Raw genomic sequence first — 22,613 nt, forward strand, 5'->3', positions numbered from 1 at the left:
AAGTAGGCAGAGAGGCAGGCAGAGAGAGAGAGAGGAAGGGAAGCAGGCTCCCTGCTGAGCAGAGAGCCTGATGCTGGGCTCGATCCCAGGACCCTGTGATCATGACCCGAGCCAAAGTCAGAGACTTTAACCCACTGAACCACCCAGGCGCCCCCATTTTTTGATTTCTTAATCATGAGTCAAGCACTATACTCTGTCATCTCATCCTGTTGACAAACTTATGAATAGTTTTTATTATCTCTCTTTTTCAGATAAAGAAACAGGCACAAAGAGGTCTGGCAACTTGTCCAAAGTTACACAATTATTATTATAACCTTGATTCAACCTCAGATGATCCAATCCTGATTCCAGAAGTCTATACTCTTAATCAACATTACCAAGAAATTCCAAAGCAGTTTGCATTTAAAATAACAACTTTCAGGGGTGCCTGGGTGGCTCAGTGGGTTAAGTGTCTGCCTTTGGCTCAGGTCATGATCTCAGGGTCCTGGGATCAAGGCCCACATTGGGCTCTCTGCTCAGCGGGGAGCCTGCTTCCCCCTCTCTCTCTACCTGGTGCTCTACCTACTTGTGATCTCTCTCTCTCTGTGTTAAATAAATAAATAAAATCTTCAAAAAAAAAAATAAAATAAAGTAACAACTTCCAGAACATTATGGTCATAGGTAAATTTAAATGAACTTCTAATAAGAATTCAGACCTGAAATGTTTATCAGAGGCAGATCTTGAAACTACAATTGATACCAAAGCACCATGCCTTTTCCGCATCTGTTGTTACAAAATAGAACTTGAAATCCTGGTAAGATTTGGAGAGTGTAAAAAAATTTATGTTTAAAGAAAAAACAATTTTTTCTTATCAGGCCTCATAGAACCTTATTAGAAAAAAACAATCCCTTCCTTTTCCTCTGATTTAGAAGTGACCCAAAGGCAAATCAATTTAATTCAGTTCTTGAGAATAATCAGTTATTGGGCTCCTTTCGAAAGGAAGCACTTATAGTTTTGCTTCTCCTTAAAAATAAAGAACTCAAAAAAAAAAAAGAACTCAAATTCACACTCTTGCCATGAAATAAGTATACTTCAGAGTCAGTAGCCTAGGAAGATATAATGATTAATAAAAAGATTGGGTTGCCTGCTGGGCAGGAGGCCTGCTTCTCCTTCTCCCATTCCCTCGGCTTGTGTTCCCTCTCTCACTGTGTTTCTCTCTGTCAAATAAATAAAATCTAAAAAAAAAAAAAAAAAAGTGAGAAGGGAAAATAGATGTCTTAAAAATGACAAAGAGAAGAAAGGCTCAATTTGGGGATTCGTGGAATATGGGGAGTGAGTAAGAGAGAGAAACATGACTGATAACCAGAATGTTTAAGCCCAGAAAACTGGGAAGACAGTGTTGGTTGAGGGATCACAGAGAAGGAATAGAAGAGGATGAGCTCAGTTTGGAACATGTTGAGTTTGAAATGGAGGGAAGAAATCCATATAAGAAAGTCTCCTCGTGAGATAAATTGCAACTCAGAAAAGGGATGTAGATTTCAGAGCTATTTTCACAAATGTGATCATTTAAACTTAGGCAATCACTTTAAGGAAAGAACAAATCAAGAATTTACAAGCAACTAGGATAAAACCAAGAAGCAGCTACACTTCAGGGCCACTTTACAGGTACAATTTTAAAGGAACCTTTGGGGACCTGGGAAAGAAACCAAGAGAATTCAGAATCATAGAAGCCAAACGAAGACAGAATTTCCGAGACAATGATGATCAGGAATGTCAGGCCCTGCAGAGAGCCTGGGGACGGTAAAGACAGAGGGACTATTTTGGCCATTGTGGTGACCTCAAAGAAAGCTATTTCAGGAATGACCCCAGAGCAGAACAATTGAGAGGGTAAAGTGGGAGGAATGGTGATGCATGGAATCATAGCTTCAGGGACAAGAGAAGGTGTTTTATTAAGATAACAGAAGGCTGAGCACATTTGCAGACTGACGGGAAGGAGCCAGTAAAATGGATTACAGCTGAAGAATAAACAAAGGCTAATTAATGATTCAAGACCCTGGAGCACTCATTATCAACCCTTTCTGAACATTAAACTCACCAAGGACCCTTACAATAATACTTATGCCTACTTCTGATCTGCAGAGATTCTGATTAAATTGTTTTGGGGTAGGATGGGCACCTCTATTACTTTTTAGTTCTTCCAGGTGATTCTAATATGTATCCATATAGAAGAACCACCAACTCAGAACAGGACATTGTATTAAGGCCACAATAAAGGTTGCTTTGGGATGTCAAAGGGGTTCTTCTTCCTCTAAAATGGATTATGGTTGTATTGGAGTAGAGGAGAAAGGAAAGGATGAATTAAGAATAGAAACATTTTGAAAGAAGAACACTGAAAGAAATAATGGATGGTTTCAGTCTGATGAAGTAGAATACGAGACACTTGGAGGAAGAGGTAGGAGTGATGTCATGAAAGAAACTTCAAATCCCAAACAACCATAGAATTCCACCAGGGATAAATAAGGTAACTATCCACTTACTGCCTTATTCTATCTATCTTTTTGGGTTGGTGACCTCCTGACAAAAAAAGGCATTACTGTCTTTTCCATCCCTCTTAGGAAAAGGAGAAGAAAAAAGGAAATTCATAAACAGGAAAGATCTGGGGGCACCTGGGTGGCTCAGTGGGTTAAGCCTCTGCCTTTGGGTCAGGTCATGATCTCAGGGTCCTGGGATTGAGCCCCGCATCGGGCTCTCTGCTCAGCGGGGAGCCTGCTTCCCCCTCTCTCTCTGCCTGCCTCTCCGCCTACTTGCGATTTCTCACTCTGTCGAATAAATAAAATCTTTAAAAAAAAAACAAAAACAGGAAGGATCTGGAAGAATAGAAAAGTTACAGAACTTTAAGGAAGACTTGTTTAAGCAGGGGTATTAAACGGGAAAAAATATAAGCTGTGGACTTCAATGTCAGGGAAATCACTTAGAACCTGCCCATGAAGGCATCTTAGAAATCACCTTACCCAACTCCTCCCATTTAAATGACAAGTTGATGGAGATTCAGAAAGATTCTGTGACTCAACTAGATCAAACAGCATGTTAGTACCACGAAGGGACCCTGAAACAGACTCTTCTGTTTCCATACCAGCACTTGCTGTTCCTTTACACACTCTAACTCATGACCTCTGTGGTTGAGGTCCTCAGTAAGAAAAATGGCTGCAGCTCTTCTGGGAGGATTAATAAGAAAATCTGTAAATTATATTTAGCTCATTGCAAGAAAGGGAAAAAAATGTTCAATTTCTTCTTTATTGCTATTATTATGTGAACCAGATTGAATTGCTGGGTCTCAAGAGTTTCTTATGACTCGTGTGAAGTTTCCCATTTTAACCCAAGTCAATTTTAAATTGCCCATAGAATACAGAGATAACTGTAATAATTCAGTTGCCACATTCAGTACCTTGTTTGAAATACAATCGAAGAGGAGGAGGAAAACTCGCAAGCCTAGAGATGCCTCAAAACAGAGCCTGCAAAACTGTAAAAAGATATATTCCATGCAATTAAGAAGGGGCAATGTGTGCTAACAAGGCCAGCGGGTGCCCTGCACTGCATGGCCTCAGTGTGTGGACAGTGGCCAGAACACTTAGGCCCTAGGGTTGTTCATCTATAAAGTGAGAAGACCAAATTCAGTCACCTCTCAAGTCCCTCCCGTTTCTAACTATATTTTCATTGTCACCATCATCCTCCAGAAAAAAAAAAAAAAAATACTAATAGTTTAAAACAAGATACATAGAATTTCTCATGGATCATAGTTCTGGGATTTTTTTATATACATATAATTTTTTAAAAATTAATCTAATTAAAGGTATGTCTCAACTTCCATTCTCTTCTGTGTAAAGCAGAAAAGCACTGGAGCATATATGGCTCGCTCTCAGCTCTGTGCATCAGTGGACTTTTCACTACCTTTGGTCAGCTCTGCCAGGCGCTAGGTTAGTTGCTATTTACCCTGCACGGCTGAATGCTCTGTTCCCACATGCTGCACAGCCAGGGAGGGGACTGACCAATGAACACAAACATCCCAGAGCACCTTTCTCTTTTCCTCCTTTTCTTTTAACCTATCCAAGTGTGCAGTGTGCTCTTGGGTCATCTCAGGAGCCCTGTGGGCATGTTGGAAAGAACTGAGGGAGCAGAGTGCCGTGACTGGCTGACGTGCACTGTAGGTAAGCCAGAATCCCCCACAGAACTGTGTTTGTTTTGCATTCATCCTCCTGAGTTAGGAGAGGAATTGGTGATGGTTACTGTGCACAAAGAAGCTACAATTAAAGAGAAGAGTATTGGTTTGGATGTGTCAGAGAATGGCTAGCGGATGGAAAACTAGAAAATACGATGCTTTCTGGCTTTGGAACAATCTGTAGGACCAAAAATTCTGGAGTGCAGGAAGCTGATTTTTTTTTTTTTTTTTTAAGATTTACTTACTTACTTACTTAGCAGAGAGAAAGAGAGAGATCACAAATAGGCAGGCAGAGAGGGGGAAGCAGGCTTCCTGCTGAGCAGACAGCCCGATACACGGCTCGATCCCAGGACCCCGAGACCATGAACCGAGCCAAAGGCAGAGGTTTAACCCACTGAGCCACCCAGGCGCCCCAGGAGCTGATATTCTTTATTCTAGTGCATATTTTCTCATATTTTAAAAAATGGTGTGGGGTTCATGCACAAGTTGCCGGTTTCAACTCTAATATAATGGAGCTGTAGGATTTTTCTCAGCCTTTCAAATGCTAAATTACTTTACTACCAGAATTTTCTTCTATTAGATCAATTTTCTGCAAGAAGCTCTGTCTAGACATGCAAACTGAATTGGAGAATGGACACAAACATCCAGGAAACTCTAGAAAAAGTATCCCAGTTGATTGTTTAAGGCAACACGTCTTTGATCTTTACCAGTATTAATTATCCAAGTCTGTGTTGATATCTCTAATTCTGCATACATACAAATGGTCTCATATAAACATATTTGACAATTGTATTACTTTACAGGAGATTTTCTTCCTCTACAAACTAGATAACAGTAATTTTAGTGATGAGAAAATATATATAAATTCAAACTGACAGCAATTCACAGATCCCTAATGTTCCAATGTGCTCTGGTATTTGTCACCAGCTTTGCAAAATTATTATTAATAGCCTGACTACAAAGTTGTTTAGGAAACATCTCACTTCAAATTAGGCATAATCTTCTTCCTTCAGATTATACAGATGCATTGTTAAAGCCATTTTCCTTTCCTGTATTTGGTTTATTTTCCCTGTTTAGGAAAAAAAAAATGAAATGACGAGGGAGGGACTTCTGGGTGGCTCAGTCAGTTGAGTGCATGACTCTTATTCTCTGCTCAAGTCATGATCTCAGGATCATGGGATCCAGCCTCATCAGGCTCTGCACTCAGCAGAGTCAGCTTGTCTCCCCTCCCTCTGCTCCTCTCCACACTCATGCTTGTTCTCTTTCTCTCTCCGTCTCTCTCTCAAATAAATAAATAGTGCTTCAAAAGTTAAAAAAAAAAAAGGAGAAAATGTATATAATGAGGACTAAAACAACTCGGAAGGAAGCAAGATAGGGCAAGTAATTAGGAAGTTTAGGAAGTTCATTGGACTATCTTAGATCACCAAACAGAATGCTTCAAGTCTTTCCAAAGTACTTTGTATGATTTGGTTCAAATGTATTCCTCTGAGTGGCTGATTTATTAGCAACAACAGAGGGTGTTCAAGATAAGGCAGGGTGGAAACACCGGTAACTGACAACCAATCAGGACACATTTGTCTGAGAACCTGAAGTGAACAGAAAATGCTGAGGTCTTTCTGGAGGACACTTCTCACAAAAACAAATAATTCAAAATTAAATTGAAGATAAAGCCCCAGGGAGGTGATAGCTCTTCCCAACTTTACTTGTAGGAGCCTTCCTCAAGGCTTGAGATTGCTATTGTGGTCAAATAGGCTATGGTGACCCACACAAACAGAACTCAACCACCCATCAACCAGTTGTCAATCAACCAATCATATCTAAATATTTCAGACTCATAGCCCAAGTTTCCCTTCCCTAAATGTGTTGAGAGATTTGGTTTTTCTAACATGCTTTGAAGCAAGTGACTTTATTGGCATAAAATAATAAAGATTTTAAGCATCTGCTAACATTTTTCTTTCTTTCTTTTCTAAATTTCCTGACTGAGGAACCCTGGTTTTAATGGCTGTCAAACTCTCTCGTAGTCTATGGTTTACTCCCATTGGAGAGTAAATGGATAGAACTGCAAAAACCTTTAATTGCTTGAAAGATAATACCACCCAAGGCATTCATCATAAAGGCCCAACAGCAATCGTCCACAATTCACCAAGGACAGGGCTCTCTTGCCATAGCTCTCCATCTTGATGCCACCCACGCAAGTGATGCCATCAGTAGGCTTTTTGAGCAATGTATGTCAGGCATGTGCTAAGTGAGTTCGGTCTTGTCTTTTAACAGAATCTTGGAAATAACCCTATGAAGTAAGTGTTATTTTTGTCTCCAGAGGAGGACAATGAGACTCAACTAAGATAGCAGAGCTAATACATAAAAGAACCAAGGTGCAAACCCAACCCGACCTTACCTCTGGTCTGCTTTTACCCAATCCACCATCCTACCACCTTAGAGACAACAGTGCAATATTCTCTGGATATCTCTGGGTACTCCACACCCACTACAGAATATTAGTTCTCTGAGGTTAAAAGTCATGCAATATATTGCCTCTGAACTACCACAGGTGCCAAATATAATGCTAGGCACACAGTAGGCAGTTGAAAAATATCTACTGATGAATTCACAAATGAAAACTCTTTGTTCTAATGCTTTATCCTCTCACTGTGCTATGAAATGGAGAATGCATCCATAAAATTTTAGTCATAAGGATAATGTTATTTGAACAGACAAGATGGCATTATGAATAATAGATTTCAATCTATTAAGCACAGAGCTACAACCAGTTTAACAGGATAATGTAAGGATTATTATAAAATCTGGAGAGATTACTGTAAGTGGTACATGATCCCTTTCACTATCAATCAACACAAAACAATGCTGAGAAGGAGGCTTTCTTGTTTGTTTTTATATGAAAGCAGTATGGACTTACACAACTAGACTGGTTAGAATGGCCTACTTCTGTTAGTTCAGAAAGTAAAGGGTTCCGTGGCTCTCTGCAAAGGCCTATCCCTTCCGGTCTAAACCTCCTCAGGGTTAAAAGTAGTGGAGGATCAGATTAGATGATAGATAAGGTCTTCTGGCTCTAAAATCCTGTCATTCTGTAATATTGTTACATCAGATTCCAGTGTTAGAGTAGCTGGAAATGCTTACTTTGTGATCTTTTTCACTTTTTGTAAGATGCTCTGTCAGGAAACTCAAAGACACTTCATGGTAAAACTCAGTAGAGAAAGGAATACGGCAGCCTTTTAGCCACAAGTTGGGATGCAGCAACTATGGTCTGTGTGTAAGGGGAGATGAAATTCAGTGATCCGCTCTGGTGTAGACAGGGGCAAATCTAAAATGGTATCACCAAGACTTTCTGCACTTAGGATTACTGACAGCTCCTACATAAATTCAGAGTTTCTAGTAAGATCATATATAGGACAACTTAATCTATACAGACCAGCTGGCTTCCGAGATCTACCTTCCTGTTAGTTAGTTGTGCTATCTTAGTTGCCTTTCCAGATCTGTGTTTCTCCATCTGAATGAAGAGAGCACTGGATTGGATGTGTTGCCTAGCTCTAACACAAGCGATCCTCTTGTAGTAGGAAAAAATACGTTTGGTTATGGCAGTCACTTGCTGCCTTCTTTGGAAAGTAGTTTCTGATAAGCGGAGGCTGAGAGGATGACAGTTAGACCACCAGCTTTGGCTGAGATAGCCCAGGACTAAGTTGCTCTGTGTTATTAAGGAAAGAGATTGAGAAGCCCCTGAGAGAGGACTCTGGGAAAGGACGCAGATGGCAGTCAAGTTATGTGCTGGGGCTAAAAGAAGGGAATGAGGAGATAGGAAACCCTAAGAGCTGTCAGCATATGGGACGAGACCTGAAGGGAAATGCTGGGCTTCTTTAAACCCTCTCTTTGCCTCCATCTCTCAACTGTCGAGACAGAGTATACTCGTCCATAATGACTTGGTGCCGGTCAGTTCTTTATTCTGAAGGAAAAATGATCAATGCCAGCCTCAGAAGCTGTGTGGAGGAATGGCTGATCTATGAGTTAAAGATGCACGACAAGGAAATACGTTGCAAGAGAGAGAACTCTGCATCTGCAATATTGATGGAAGGAAGGATTCTTTCTACTGAGCTGTGGCCAAACCGCATCTCAGTTCCGTTCTGGACAGGACATTTCAGCAGGGGTCCCAAAGGCAGACAGCTTCTGTGGCCACGCTGAGTGAAGCCAGGACTAAAACAAAAGGTGCTCATAGAAACTTGGAACTGGATAATGCATATCCTGAAGAAAGGCATTCCATTTTCTCTTGCTTTCCCCTTTTAGTTAAAGACAAAATAAATAAAAAAGACATCGTGCCCAGCAAAACACATCTGTGGGCCAGAACCAGACAGCTTGCAATCTCATTAACAAATCAGAGGACATTCAGAGGAGAGTGGTCAGGATATAAAATAACTCTGAATCGTGCAGTATGTGAAACAACTGAGTGAACTGGAATTCCTTAATTTGAAAAAGAGTAGACCCTGGGGAACCTGGTGATTGTCTTCAAAGTATCTGAAGGTTGTTTTACAGAGAAGGTATTAGAAATGTTTTATCTTTCCTTAAGTGTTGGAACCAGGAAAATAGGGACAGCCAGTAAGGATTAAATAAGTTAATATTTATAAAGCAGAACAGAACAGTGTCTGCACAGAGTAAGAAATGCAGAAGTATCTGCCAAGTTAAGTAAGACGGACTTGATATAGAGGCATCTTAAATGAGCTTAGGCTTAAATGAACTCTGTGGTGGCTGATTGGACAATGGGTACCTCGTAGGGATGACTGGGCAGCAGTGTTCTGACAGAAAGTCCACCGAGACTTATAGATTACCAGGTGTCCAGGTCTGGATGGTTCTCTAAGGCAACTTGTAAACTTGGATTCAGGTGCATGTGCATTTAAAAAAAAAAAAAACAAAAACAAGAAGTGAAAGATACTTCTCCTCTACCAAATGGTCATGCCTTGCATCATCTCATTTACACAAGATTCATCCCGCTTTGAAGTAAGAATCAACTAAAGTACAGGGAAGGTATCACAGTCCTCTCAGTGGAAGTGTGGGCACTTTGGAAAGGAACCGCCAGAATGCCCCAGAGTCCTCCAACAAAAAAGCAGCAGAATTTAGGATCTGCAAAGCTCTCAAACCCTCCTTTATGACTTTTTGTCAGACCAAACAGATGCGAGCCTTCCATGTTTTATCATTCAAAACAGAAATCCATGTCTCAAATCTCCAAATCACATGGAAATAAAGAGGTATAACAAAAGACTTAGAAGACATTTGCAAAGTACTTTTGAAATACTGAAATTCTGATTACAATAGGCACCATGTGTCATAGAAGTATAATGACCAATATAAAGACAACAGTGACCAGAACTACCTCTTACTGAGTTAAGGAACTCAGTACTAAGGTAGATATGAGTGCCAGAGTGCCGGGAACACTGTGTACAATCCAGGTGGAAAAAAAAAAAGGATTCATTTAATAATTATTTCATTGTTGCTTTGTGTAACATGGAGCAGTTGAAGAAAATAAAGATTTATCAAGTATCCAGTTTTGGTCAGGCATAGTGCTAAGATGCTTTATCTGTGTTATATCTAATTCTCAGGTTAACCTTAAGAAAAAGGTAATTTAGTCCCATTTTATACAAAAGAAAATTAGAGTTCAATCTAATAAACTCTTTCTACTCTTATATACACTTCTGAGGGATTATAAATCAATAAAAACTTTTTGAAGAGTAATTCAGCAGAATCTATCAAAAATTTCAAGAAGCAAAATTACTATCTCAGCAATTCCATTTGTAGCCATTTATTCCCCAGAAATACTTTCACAAGTGCACAAGGATATTATGTGCAATTGTCTTCACTGTAGCATTATTAGTAATGTTGAAAATCTGGGGACAACCTAAAGGTTCTTCAGTAAAATAATTTATGATGCCACTATATTCTAGAACACTTTGAATGCAATAAAAAGAATGAAGTAGACGAAGTTAAGCTCATTCAGAAGGATATCTTAGAAATATTTTTGAGTGTAAATATCAAGATACGAAATATATGCAGCAAAGTCAACTTTCTATTAATAAAATATACATACATCTCTATGTACACAGTGGAAAGTCTGGAATAGTACATACTGAGTGATTGATAGTAGTTATATCTAGAGAATGAGAATGAGGAGCTAGAGTGGAAAGAACCACTTTCTACTTTCTGCTCTTCTGTATTATTTAAACTATTTTAAACAAATATGTGCTGTTCCATTTTTAAGAAGATGGAAAGTCATAATGAGCCTTAAGTCACACATGCAGCAGCTGGCAGTCAGAATTCAGCACAATGCTTCCTCCAGAATCTACTTCTCAGTTTGCAGTTTGAGAATTCTCCCTTCCTAAAATGAGATTACTCTATCTAGGGGGTGGGAAATGGCACAAAACAGAACTACCTGAGAGAAAGAAAATGAAAACTTTCTAGGGAAAATCAATTTGAGCGTGGATGGAAGCCATTGCAGCAACTATAAATGCACTTCCCTGGCAAAGAATGCACACTTCTGGACATGGAGGTCAGTACTCGACAGCACTGTGTCATGTTAGCTGGTTTTTTTTTCTTTTTTTTTAAAGGTTTTATTTATTTATTTGACAGAGAGAGAGAGTGATCACAAGTAGGCAGAGAGGCAGGCAGAGAGAGAGGGGGAAGCAGGCTCCCTGCTTAGCAGAGATCCCGATGTAGGGCTCGATCCCAGGACCCTGAGATCATGACCTGGGCTGAAGGCAGAGGCTTAACCCACTGAACCACCCAGGTACCCCTCATGTCAGCTGGTTTATCTGAGGAGCTCTTTACAGCAGCTCCGACTGTTCTATGAAGTTTCCCCAGCAGACATGGTCAGATACACCTAGCTCTCCCTGCTTATACCACTTCTACATACTCTATTCAAGGCATTTATATCTCCAAATGTAAACCTTCATCATCTCCTCTGACTTTTCTTGGGCAGCATCAAGCTGAAAATCAGGATTCTAGTAAATCACATCCTCATAGCATACATTCCATGGCAGGCAAAAGAACTGGATTTTAAGAAACACCACAATATTTAACAACACTATTGGTTGTAAATATTAATGAGGTGTAGATCCTTGAAACAAAAGAGCCAAGACAGAGTAGAACATGAATTCAAACACTTAAAAATATTTCTGAAGTTCCAAAGATACTGAAAGTGGACAAATAAAAAAAAAGTGATAATGAATAATCTCTCCAGAGTAGGGTAGGCTCTTATTAACGGGGAAGTATCATGAGAATAACTATTATAAAAATCATTCCATCATGAGAACCACTGTTAGCTACTTGTAGATGTAGGTTCAAGTATAAACTGAAGTTACATCTGGAAAGTTCAATGGTTGCAGCATTCGAGTAGGCAGTATCTAGACACATCACACAAAAATGTACATGCATGCTGTACACATGTACACACATACATACCTACCTGGCAATTTCAGCTTAGAGAAAACTCTGAGACTAACATGTAAGTCACCTAAAAAATAAGTGTATCCAAACCCAAATGAAAATGAACAGGTCAGCCCATCTGGCTAATATATCTTTTCTCCTTCCAGAAAACCACTGTATCTCTGTTTTCTATTTTGTTGTTGTTGTTTTTAAGTAATCTCTCACCCATCATGGGGCTCAAACTCATGACCCTGAGATCAAGAGTCACATGTTCTACCGACTGAGCTAGCCAAGGACACCTCTATTTTCTATTTTTAACCCAATGTCAGAGAGGAGCAGAGTATTGAATAATTTAAAAAAGAGAGAGAGACAAACATCAAAATCCATGCCCTTGACTTACATTTAGATAAGAGTGTAAACATCAAGAAAATTTCATATGAATATTCCTCAGGTGGGGTATCTCAGCAAAAATTATTTTACTAAAGATCATTTACAATGCCAACAGCAAATGTTATCAAGCAGACTTGTGTTTTAAAATGTGCGCCTATATTCTACAGATTAACCACCTGATGGCTTCACAGGAAAAATTACACCAAAACACACTGGTGTTAGAATAATTGAGAAGCATTCAGTTGAAGATAAACTTCCTACCTCTTGTAGCTCTAGGCACTGATGATGCATAATAACAAGTAATCACATGAATTAATAAGGTGCCTTCAAACCTTTCAGCACTTAACAGAAGTAGTTAAGTCATTTTCCAACCAGGACATCATAACTTTATCAAAAGTGTTCTTGGCATATCACCATTCTGGGTTTTCTCATCCCATCTTTACCCTTGCCAATGTTTGACCAGAGGTAGAAAGGTCAATGTAAATAATCAGAGCTTCTGAATGTGCATATATGTGAATATATATGTCTGTGTAGCTCACCATTTACCCATTAGTCAATATTATCTGTTTGAAATTTACCTAAGACCTAGAAAATAAGCAGGAAAAGTCTTGTACAGCCAAAAGAAAGCTCTAAAAGTGAGGATAAAGTAGACCACATATGTAATACATCTAGTGACTTATAGAAGATAATCAATAAATGGTCACCATATTGCCACATTATCATCACTGTCTCCACTGGCTACAGAGTACCTGGGATTAGTTTTCCTAAAAAAAAATGTACTCAAATTCGAAGCAGCTAAGAAGCAATAAACTGAAATTGAAGACACATTTTGCTTCTGCCAAAGCTACTTAAAATAGTAAAGAGTTACAGTTAGCATTCTGACAATAAGGGATAAAATAGAGAAAATTATAAATGTCAGACATAAATCAACAGGAAAAAGTGTGAGGCCTTTTACACCAGGACATATAGTTTAAAGGATCTGAAGCCAGGGATATCATCATTTAATCTTTGCAAAGCACACACTTTAAGTTCTTAATGATGCCACTGTGATAAGAATAGTAGCCACCGAGTCAGATCTGAGTTCAAGTCCCAGCTTTTGTGATCTTGGTTAAGTTAGTTAACCATTCTGATCCTCCGTTTACTCCTCTATTAAGTAAGGATTGTATCTATTCCATGATAGGTCTAAATGAGATGTTAAGTATAAACGGCTAACAAAGGGATCATCACATGGAATCCACTTATTAAATGGTAGCTATAAGTGTGCCTAGATGGCTCAGTCAGAAGAACATGCAGTGCTTCATCTCGGGGTCAAGCGTTTGACCCCCATGGTGGCTGTAAAGATTACTTAAGTAAATATTTTTTAAATGGTACCTATATTATTATTGCACTTTGCTTTGAAAAAAAACATGGAAATGTATAATTAACTTTTAAAGATCCCTTTGAAATACCTTAATGCTATAAATCAATTTTGACATGTAAGGGGATAATTTTCAGTTATCTAAAAAATAAATATATGGAAAGCCTATTCCTACATGATGCTGCCATGAATACAAAAAGTTGTTTTATAATCAAACACAGGTGAAGGAGAAGATATGTAACCAAAAGGCAGAAAGAAAGAACAATGTCTTTTTTCCCCCCTTTATCTGGGTCAAAATAAGTTCACAAATGTCTCAGACTTAAAAGGCTGTTGAAAAATTTTGAAACTGTAAGTGTAACTATCCTATCTTGGAAGTATATTTCCAGTGTTTCATCCATGACATTTCTGTTTGTCCATTTGAAATCATTGCTAAAAATGTGAATTCCTCCAAATATACTCATAATCCAGAGGTATCTTGAGCATCTACAATGGCAGAGGAAAGAATTCCTCTTTGGAAGAGTACAAAACCTTCCGATGCCATTCATGCTATGATCTTGGGCACATTAAGTTTAATAGTCATAGTATTCCGCAGCTCTTAAGAAGTATGGTAAAAAGAAAGAGAAGTATAGAATAACCAGTGCCTCTTTAGCACTTGAAAGACACTCAAGAAATCCCTGTTGAGCTAGTAAATACATCTATCCTAACTAGAATGTACAGAAATATCTTTAAGATGATACATACATAAATTAGGACTTGGTTCAAAAGAACTGAGTCTGTTGTTCAGAACTCTGGATATAAATGACAAAACACAGATCCAACACAACCAAACAAATATAAAATGTATTGGATCATATAAGTAAAAATGTCAGAAGTTGACTACTTTTAGCATTGCTAGATCTGCTGCTCAAAAATGTCCTCTGTTCATTTCTTGGCTTCTTGTCTTTTGGATTGGCTGCATTTTCCAGAAATTTCTCTCCATGTGTTAAGAGTAGATAGTCACCAGCAACTTCTGACTTACATCAACTTTGCACTCAGAAAGACATAAAGGGTCTCCAGCACTGAAGTAATTACTAAGAAAGGGACTCCATATGAACCTACTTAAATTTGACTGGCCCTGCACTGATGGCGGCATTCTGATTTGCCACTTTGGTTCATGTGACCACATCTGGAGTTGGAGACAGGGGGGTGGGAGACATGGGGGGTGGGGCAGGCAGTAATCTGTGATTGATAGCCCTACTAGAAAAATATGGTGAAAGAAAGGGACAGTTTCCAAAAGAAGGATGTACTAAAGACAAAATGGTAGATGCCAACTAGAGTTCCCTACAATAAGTTTCTTTAATATCCTCTGTATTCTTTTAACCTCTGTAATATTGATAGTGGTTTACATGCCCCAGCCCTCACCAAGATTTAAGCTTTCTCAGGGTAGAGGATGTGTTTTCCTCACAATGTGGTTCATTAGACAACATGAGCACTAATTTAAAGAGATAACTTACACAAAATTTTATATTATAAAGAATTATACAATTGTATATTTGTATACATTTAAACTGTAAATGATCAAGAATTATACAAATGTAAATATTTAGAGCCATGTACTTGTCTTCAACCTTCTCATGGAGTTAAATACATCAGAACTTCTATCTTAAAATTCAGTGATTTTAGGAGACGATGCAAGACTGCTTCTGACAATGGCTTCGGCACCTATGCTTCCTTCAACTTGTATCTTTGTACCGCATGCCATTTTTTCTCATTCATATCATAAGGGAGCTGAAGATAAAATATGAAGTTATACAAGTTATATTTCCAGGTAATCGTACCCATTGTAATACTGTTTCCCTGTTTCTGGCATTGAACAAGATACCTGAAATGTAGCCACATCTGTTTTCCTTTTTGTTGGTTATCATGTCTAGGCTGGTTTGCATTGCTTCTTTCTCCTTTGGATGACGTTTCCCTTAATACTCAGAGTGAAGTGGTTTGTGGCCACTCAATATATTTTCAGCCCTTTACAAGTCATCACTATCTTGAAAGTTGGATCTCTCACCAATTTTTCTAAAATTACATACCTAAGCTTTTCTCTCAAGGTTTTCTGGTTTTCATGTATTTATAATTATGTTAGAAAATAATTATAACCTTGTAAAGGAAGACCATGTTTTAATCATCTTTTTTTCATCTCCAAAAAGCATGGTCCTAAAAGTACATTTGTATTTAGTCTGAAAAAAGAAAAAGTGAGTGGAGAAAATGTGAAAATATTTCAGTAAAGATAAGACTAGAAAGTCAAGTCTCATTAAAACGAACACTGTTGGGCGCCTGGGTGGCTCAGTGGGTTAAGCCGCTGCCTTCGGCTCAGGTCATGATCTCAGGGTCCTGGGATCGAGTCCCACATCGGGCTCTCTGCTCAGCAAGAAGCCTGCTTCCCTCTCTCTCTCTCTCTCTGCCTGCCGCTCCGTCTACTTGTGATCTCTCTCTGTCAAATAAATAAATAAAATCTAAAAAAAAAAAAAAAAAAAAAAAAAAACGAACACTGCTGTAATAGAATTTCACTATAATTAAAATATTCCCAAGCTCTCTATGGTTAGTGACCAATAGTAATGATGTCTTCTTGCTCTTGCTAAAATAAAAGTTTCTTTTTTTAATAACTCAAAATAACAAAAGCTTTATCCCTTGGTTCCTAATTGTCACTAGCTATTGTGGAAGGGAAAAAGCCTGAATACTTGATTCTTGAGCAAAAAGTGGAAAGAGGAACAGAAAACACCAACTAATACAGCAAAATCTCCTCACAAAGAAATGACCATGTATCAGTTTTCTTTTTTTACAAAAAGAGAAGGAAATGAGTAATAGAATCCATGGACTCTACCAAGAAGAAAAGGAGATTTGACCAAAAATGTAGGCTATCTTACATTACAATTTACACAAAAGTTTTTATCTATATCACCTCCTAGAATGTAACTATTCAACAAAGTTTTGTAGTAAATATTATATTATCCCTTTGCTGATTAGGAAACTGTAATTCAGACTTCAAGTGTTTTTCCCAAGAGAGAAAACCAGCCATCTTCTCATTTAAACATTTTGTACTGTTTCCATAAAACCACATCTGCCTCTGTTGGTTCAATAAACTAACCATATACTTTATAAATACTGAGGCCTTATATGCTCTTTGAAAAAAAATCTCTAATTCATTATAGTTTCATTCTTCCTACTTCTTAGTTGTCCCACATATATATGTCTAGATTATAGTTTTACTTCTCATTTTTCCTATAGCTCCCCTTTTAAATAGAACAGTCTAAAATATAGATGAAACCTAATAATTCATATATTGAGAATTATATTAGATATAAATTATGGTTATGCAATAAAACAACTCATCTTTTCTTATGATAGCTGTTTAGTAGTACTGTATAATAATTTTAAAAAGTATGCTATGCAGTGAAGTATTTCAGCATTGCCTACAACTAGGTGATATCAATCTAATACAATTTTATCATCAATTTGCAGCATGGATGAAAAATAAGTGCAGAAAGAAAAATCTGTGTAAATATGCGTGAAAAGACTTACTGAGCTTGCATTCTAATTATAAAGACAAGAAGAGAAAGATCCACTTAAAACTCTCAGCTCAATAGATCTCCCCATTCAAGTTCACGTAACTAGTGAAAAAATGGCCTCAAAACACAAGTTCCATTATTTCAATTATTTTTTAAGTTTATTCTCAACCTGTACTAAATTCAGTACATTGGACAGCATCTTGACTTTAAAAAAAAAAAGAATAGAGAACCAGGAACCTGAGCAATCTTGGTATATTAAATTGGAGTTTTAAGTCCTCAGATTCTAAGATAAAAAGGAAAAAGACAATATCTTGTGATCCTTTCTCTGTGGACAAATTTTTTTCACTATAGTGGGATCTATGGGTACTCATTCCAGTTCTCTCAAACAGGACAGCCAGTTCCTACAACCCTGAGCAGTTAACAGAGCTCAACAATGCTCTTTCCTTGGGCTCTAATCATGTCTGTATCATCCTGCCATAGTAATTACTTTTTGGATAAAGAGAGCATAAAAAATAGCCAAGCTTTGAGTTTGCCAGAGTTGCAGATGCTTTGAAGTTCCAATTCTAATATTGCTAATCTATCTTCCCAAACAACCTATAATAATATGTTCAATAAATATTTGGTAATTGAATATTTGTAAGTGAGGTGAACTATGTGAATATGTGAATCTATATTTTCCCTATGGATATAATTTCATAGCCTAATTGAGCCAGTTAAATGAACAGGTGAAATGATTCCACTCAAAATTCTCTTTCCTCTGTACTAAATTATTATTCCTTAAAATTTTTAATTAAAAATAAACCATGTGCACTGACACAACCACACTTCCTTAGTATATATTCCATGAGGCTAGTCTTGGAAAATGTCCTATTTGCTTGGAGAAATAATAATTGTGTAACACTCATAATGGTAAAATTTCCAATTCAGGCACCATCCGTTCATAAAAATAAATTCTTACGTATGCATTACAGAGTGAAAAACAGAATAGAGAGGGGTGAGCCTGGAGATAAAAAGTTTCTGGAGTAGATATGTGTAAACATTTTGAAGAAAGCTTCTCTAATAACAACTTGGGATCTCTTGCTGTTGGCATTCCTCAGGATTCCCTGTTTGGAAAATATGTATAAATTAAGCACTTTTGTACTTACATTGTCTCAACAGATTCTCATAGTTATCTTATAAGATAGTTAAGGCAGGAATTTGTTACCCCATTTTAAGGATGAGCAAATTGAAGATCAGAGATATCAACTAAATTTTCAAAGTCACATGACTAACATATGTTAGAATTTGGTCTCAAACCCAGTTCTTTTGACTCAAGCTCTATTCTACACCACTACTCCTCATGTACCTATGGACACACATATTGGAAACACCTCTTCCATGAAAGTGGATAATAATCCACTTGCCTCTCTTTTCACTTGTGTTCACGCATTCTTCAATGCATCTATATTTTCCTTTGAAGTAAAGAACAAAATAGGCAGGTAGACACCTAGGCATAATGTGCTTTTTGGAGAGGTATTTAACCATGTGCTTAAACTAGTTTTAGCCAATAATTTCTGAAATTTAAAACACCTATATGTGTGAAGAATATGAATAACAATTGATAGTAAAATATTATTTTACTTTCAACTGCTGCTTTCAAATGCTATAACAATATGTATGTGTAGTCTTGAGAAATCATTTCACTATCTTAATCTTACTTCCCTCAAATTTTATTTCATATAGCTAAACTCCAGCCTTGCTATCATATTCTTAACCCCTCCCTTCTATGGCTCCCTACTATCCCCACAATAAAGGACAGATTCCTTAGGATGATGTTACAAGCCATCCATTATCTACTTTTCCTTTCCTCTCCAAACTCTTTCCCCAACACTCTACCTTCTCTTTCTAGCTAAACTGAACAACTGTGCAGTTACCCAGTAGAGTCCATATCATTTGACATTACTATGTCTTTGCCCATAATCTCCCTTCTTTCTTAAAGGTCTACATATGGATTTTCTATCTGAAAACTCCATTCTTTCTTCAACTTAGTTCAAGTATTAGTCCATAAAACTCCTTGAGCAGCCCTCCTACTCCCTTACAAATCAGAGTTGATGACCCTTTTTTTGTGCATATCTCAGTTATAGTAAATTATCAGGTTCTACTTTGGTGCCTACCGCAAGATTTTGTAGTCAGTTGTTTGTCTCCTTCCATGTTTTAACTTACTGCCTCTGTTCCTAGCACGGTACCTAGCAAGATACTGCAGGTGCTCAATAAACATTTACTGAATGATCAGTGAATGTGTAAGTATCCTGTTTAACAGAGTAGCTAAAGAAACAGAAATTCACTGACTTTTTTTTCAAGGGCAGAATCATCCAAACACCAAATGGCATCTTGTCTGAGCTTTCCTATGTCCTAGTCTAACTAATATTATGTAAAAGTACCAAGGATCTGAAACATATGACTTTAGCATATAATAATACAGTTGCTTAGAATCTTATATCTAGTGAGAACAGAAAGGGAGAATTTATTTATTTATCTTTTTTTTTTAAGATTTTATTATTTATTTGACAGAGAGAGAGATCACAAGTAGGCAGAGAGGCAGGCAGAGAGAGAGAGGGGGAAGCAGACTCCCCACCAAGCGGAGAGCCGGATGTGGGGCTCGATCCCAGGACCCTGGGATCATGACCTGAGCTGAAGGCAGAGGATTTAACCCACTGAGCCACCCAGGAGCCCCTTATTTATTTATCTTAAGCAAAATTCTAGTGCTATCACTACTGCCGTTGAGCAAAAATTGTAATCTTGTGCATTTCTGTTGTTGGTTTGCTTTTATTCTCCCCTCTTCATTTCTGAATACTTAAAAACAAAATAGCAAAATGAAACAAAAGGAAATTCTACGATTCTTGAGGCAAATGTGGATCCCATGGATAATATATTCACTCCAGACTCCATCCTCTGAATGCCACTTGCATAATAGGAAAAGCAATCACCAAATCTGAAGAACCTTGTGGAAACATAATATGAAAAGTTATAATCTTGAAGAATAAAAATCTAGGGGCGCCTGGGTGGCTCAGTGGGTTAAAGCCTCTGCCTTCGGCTCAGGTCATGATCCCAGGGTGCTGGGATTGAGCCCCACATCGGGCCTCTCTGCTCCGCAGGGAGCCTGCTTCCTCCCTCTCTCTGTCTCTGCCTGCCTCTCTGCTTACTTGTGATCTCTGTCTGTCAAATAAATAAATAAAATCTTTAAAAAAAAAGAATAAAAATCTAAACAAAGCCTTGGATTAACTAAAAGAAATAGCTCTGGAACTAAGTTTACTAATTTTATAGTTGGATGTCTATTTTAAATATACGTTTTGATCCTTTATTTACAAATCCCTATACCAATTATTTATGGAACATTGTCCAGAAACTGTTGTGGACTCTGTGGATTATAATATATCACAAATATATTTTTTTAATATTGATGTACAAATATATTTGAGGAAATAATACTTCAAATAACTCCACAGTGTATAAGTTAAGGTCTAATTCATTATGGATAGAGAAGTTCATGGAATCAGAGTTCATGGACTCAAAATATATTCGGTCTTAAAACCAGTTCATTTGAGCAAAGATTTTATTTAGCAACAATATTATAGGTGGAAATGATACTAAATACTGTAAGGGATGAAATAAACAGGACATAGTCTCTCCCTCTAGACGCTTAGTATTTAGTAGCAAAGAGAAGGCATTTGCACAAATAAGCCTGTGATACATGCTAAAAGAGATTAAAGTGACAACAAAGTACAGAAGAGAGAAATTTCCCACCTAGAGGAAATCCAAACCACTTCACAGAGAAGAGTTGCTGTCAGGCAAAATGGCAAAATATACATTAAAGCGCTCCATAAACTATAAAATCCTGTTCTATCGTTAGATGTTTTTTCCTAAGAGCAGAACGGAACATGTTGCATTCTAAATTAGACATCAAGAAGGATATTTGGATTAGGCACTTTTAGATGTAAAAACAGAGGCCTACCAAGGGCACAGAAACCAAGGGAGCATATTAAAACACAGATGAGGAGATGCCAGACAGAGGAGGTCCTCGTGGAGGAAGAGCTGGAAACTGAAGCTTATTTAGAAATCAAGGTAGCACTGAGGACACCATCAGCAGAGCTTGTGCCTTTTCACTCCTTGTCTCCACCACTTTAACTTAGTTCTTCACGGGACTTCTCCTACTCTTGCTACAGAAGCACGTTAGTTTCCTTTCTCCCTTGCATTTATCTTTTCTTGCTCTGCTTTCTGAGCATTTCTCCTTCAGATTCTACTTGTCTTTACCCACCTTGGCCCTGGACTCTACCTTAGGGCTCCACTATATACATTTATCTTTTCCAAACCAGGCCATATTAGATACCCCTGTGGAGCTTAAGGATTGCTACCCCTGCTTCCCCCCCTGATGCAGGTGTCAACCATTCATTGTCCAGTAGGCTTTGATCAGGGGGAAGGGACAAGGTGACCATGTAGTTGTCCTCTTTCATTCATACCTACATTCATTCAGTCTCCTGTTGTCTTATGCACTAGATGATACAACGTAGACAAGATTTTTTTGTTAAAGACTTTGTCCTCATGACACTTTCATTCCAGTTAGGAGTGATAATAGTAAAATTAAGAAAATAAATAAGCAAGACCAATTCAGCAGGTGATAAATACTGTATAAATAGTAGAATGTATAACAAAAATGATCAGGAGTGGGGAGGGGGAAGAGATGCTAACTTTGGCAGGGTGGTTACAGAAGGAAGGGATACCCTGTGAGAAGGAGTCGAGTCTCTAGTGTAGTCAGTAATGAGTTATATAGTTAATACTATAAGGAAAGTATATCAAGACTGCTAAGCTACTATACCAGTCCCCCTCCCAACCAAGTTCAAAATTAACTTACCAAGTTTAAATTATGTATACTAGCTATTATGAGCTATGAAGAATCAGCTTCTAAGTAGGTAGAAGCACAAATACAGTACAATAAAGTGACCATCCAGTGATAGATTTCTTTCTAGAAATTATGATAAATCAGGTGGGATTCCTACTCCATAGGATTATTGATAGGGTAAAAGCCAATAAAAGATAAAAGATGTAAAAGCAATTTTAGATATAAGAGATCATGATCTTACTATTATCAAGTAGAAAGGAAGGGCATTGAGTCCCAAACCAGGTAGGCATCAATCAATCCCACTTTTTGGAAATTGTGAGTCTTCCAAAAATGCTTGCAATATGTACCAATGGTGTTCAATGGAGAGAACATTCCCAAGACTAAATTTCACTAGGAAAAACACTTTATGTGTGTATATTTATGTCATCCCTTTTAGGAACATGATTTAATATCAAAGTCCTTTCATGTTACCATTTATTTAGCCTAAGTGCACTACAATTTCCACACCTATATCTCACAAAAATATAAATTTTTTGTCAGAAGTTTTTTCTCAATTTGAAGGTTACATTTTCAGATCCTGGTATCTTTATACATCATCCTGTATTCATATAAAAACAGGTAAGTAGCATGACTAAAATACTTTGTTTTTTATTATAAGCAGGATCATGTAATTACTAACCATGGCTTGTCTAATTTTACAAATACTGGTAGAAATTGTTCAATAGGTCACTTTTTTTGACTGACCTTTTCCTACATCCATCACTAATCCCCCTTCACCAATTAGTTTACAATGAGCTTTCCTCTGAAGAATGATCTCTTTTTTCTACATCCTTGCA

General features: G+C 37.6%; 1 protein-coding gene across 2 annotated transcripts in view; it reads left to right on the top strand.

The window, feature by feature from the left end:
• Window positions 1-22,613, top strand: part of KCNMB2 (potassium calcium-activated channel subfamily M regulatory beta subunit 2) — a 239,436-nt gene that overhangs the window by 18,593 nt on the left and 198,230 nt on the right. The window contains exon 1 of one of the 2 annotated variants that reach the window (XM_047730898.1): window positions 4,091-4,185. The exons of the other annotated variant lie outside the window; for it this stretch is intronic. The gene's annotated coding sequence lies outside the window, so the exon portion shown is untranslated. Of the gene's footprint in view, window positions 1-4,090; window positions 4,186-22,613 lie in introns of those variants that run through there. 2 annotated transcript variants of the gene reach the window in all.

The sequence above is a fragment of the Lutra lutra genome, chromosome 1, assembly GCF_902655055.1.
Source record: "Lutra lutra chromosome 1, mLutLut1.2, whole genome shotgun sequence".
In the NCBI taxonomy this organism is placed as follows: Eukaryota; Metazoa; Chordata; class Mammalia; order Carnivora; family Mustelidae; genus Lutra; species Lutra lutra.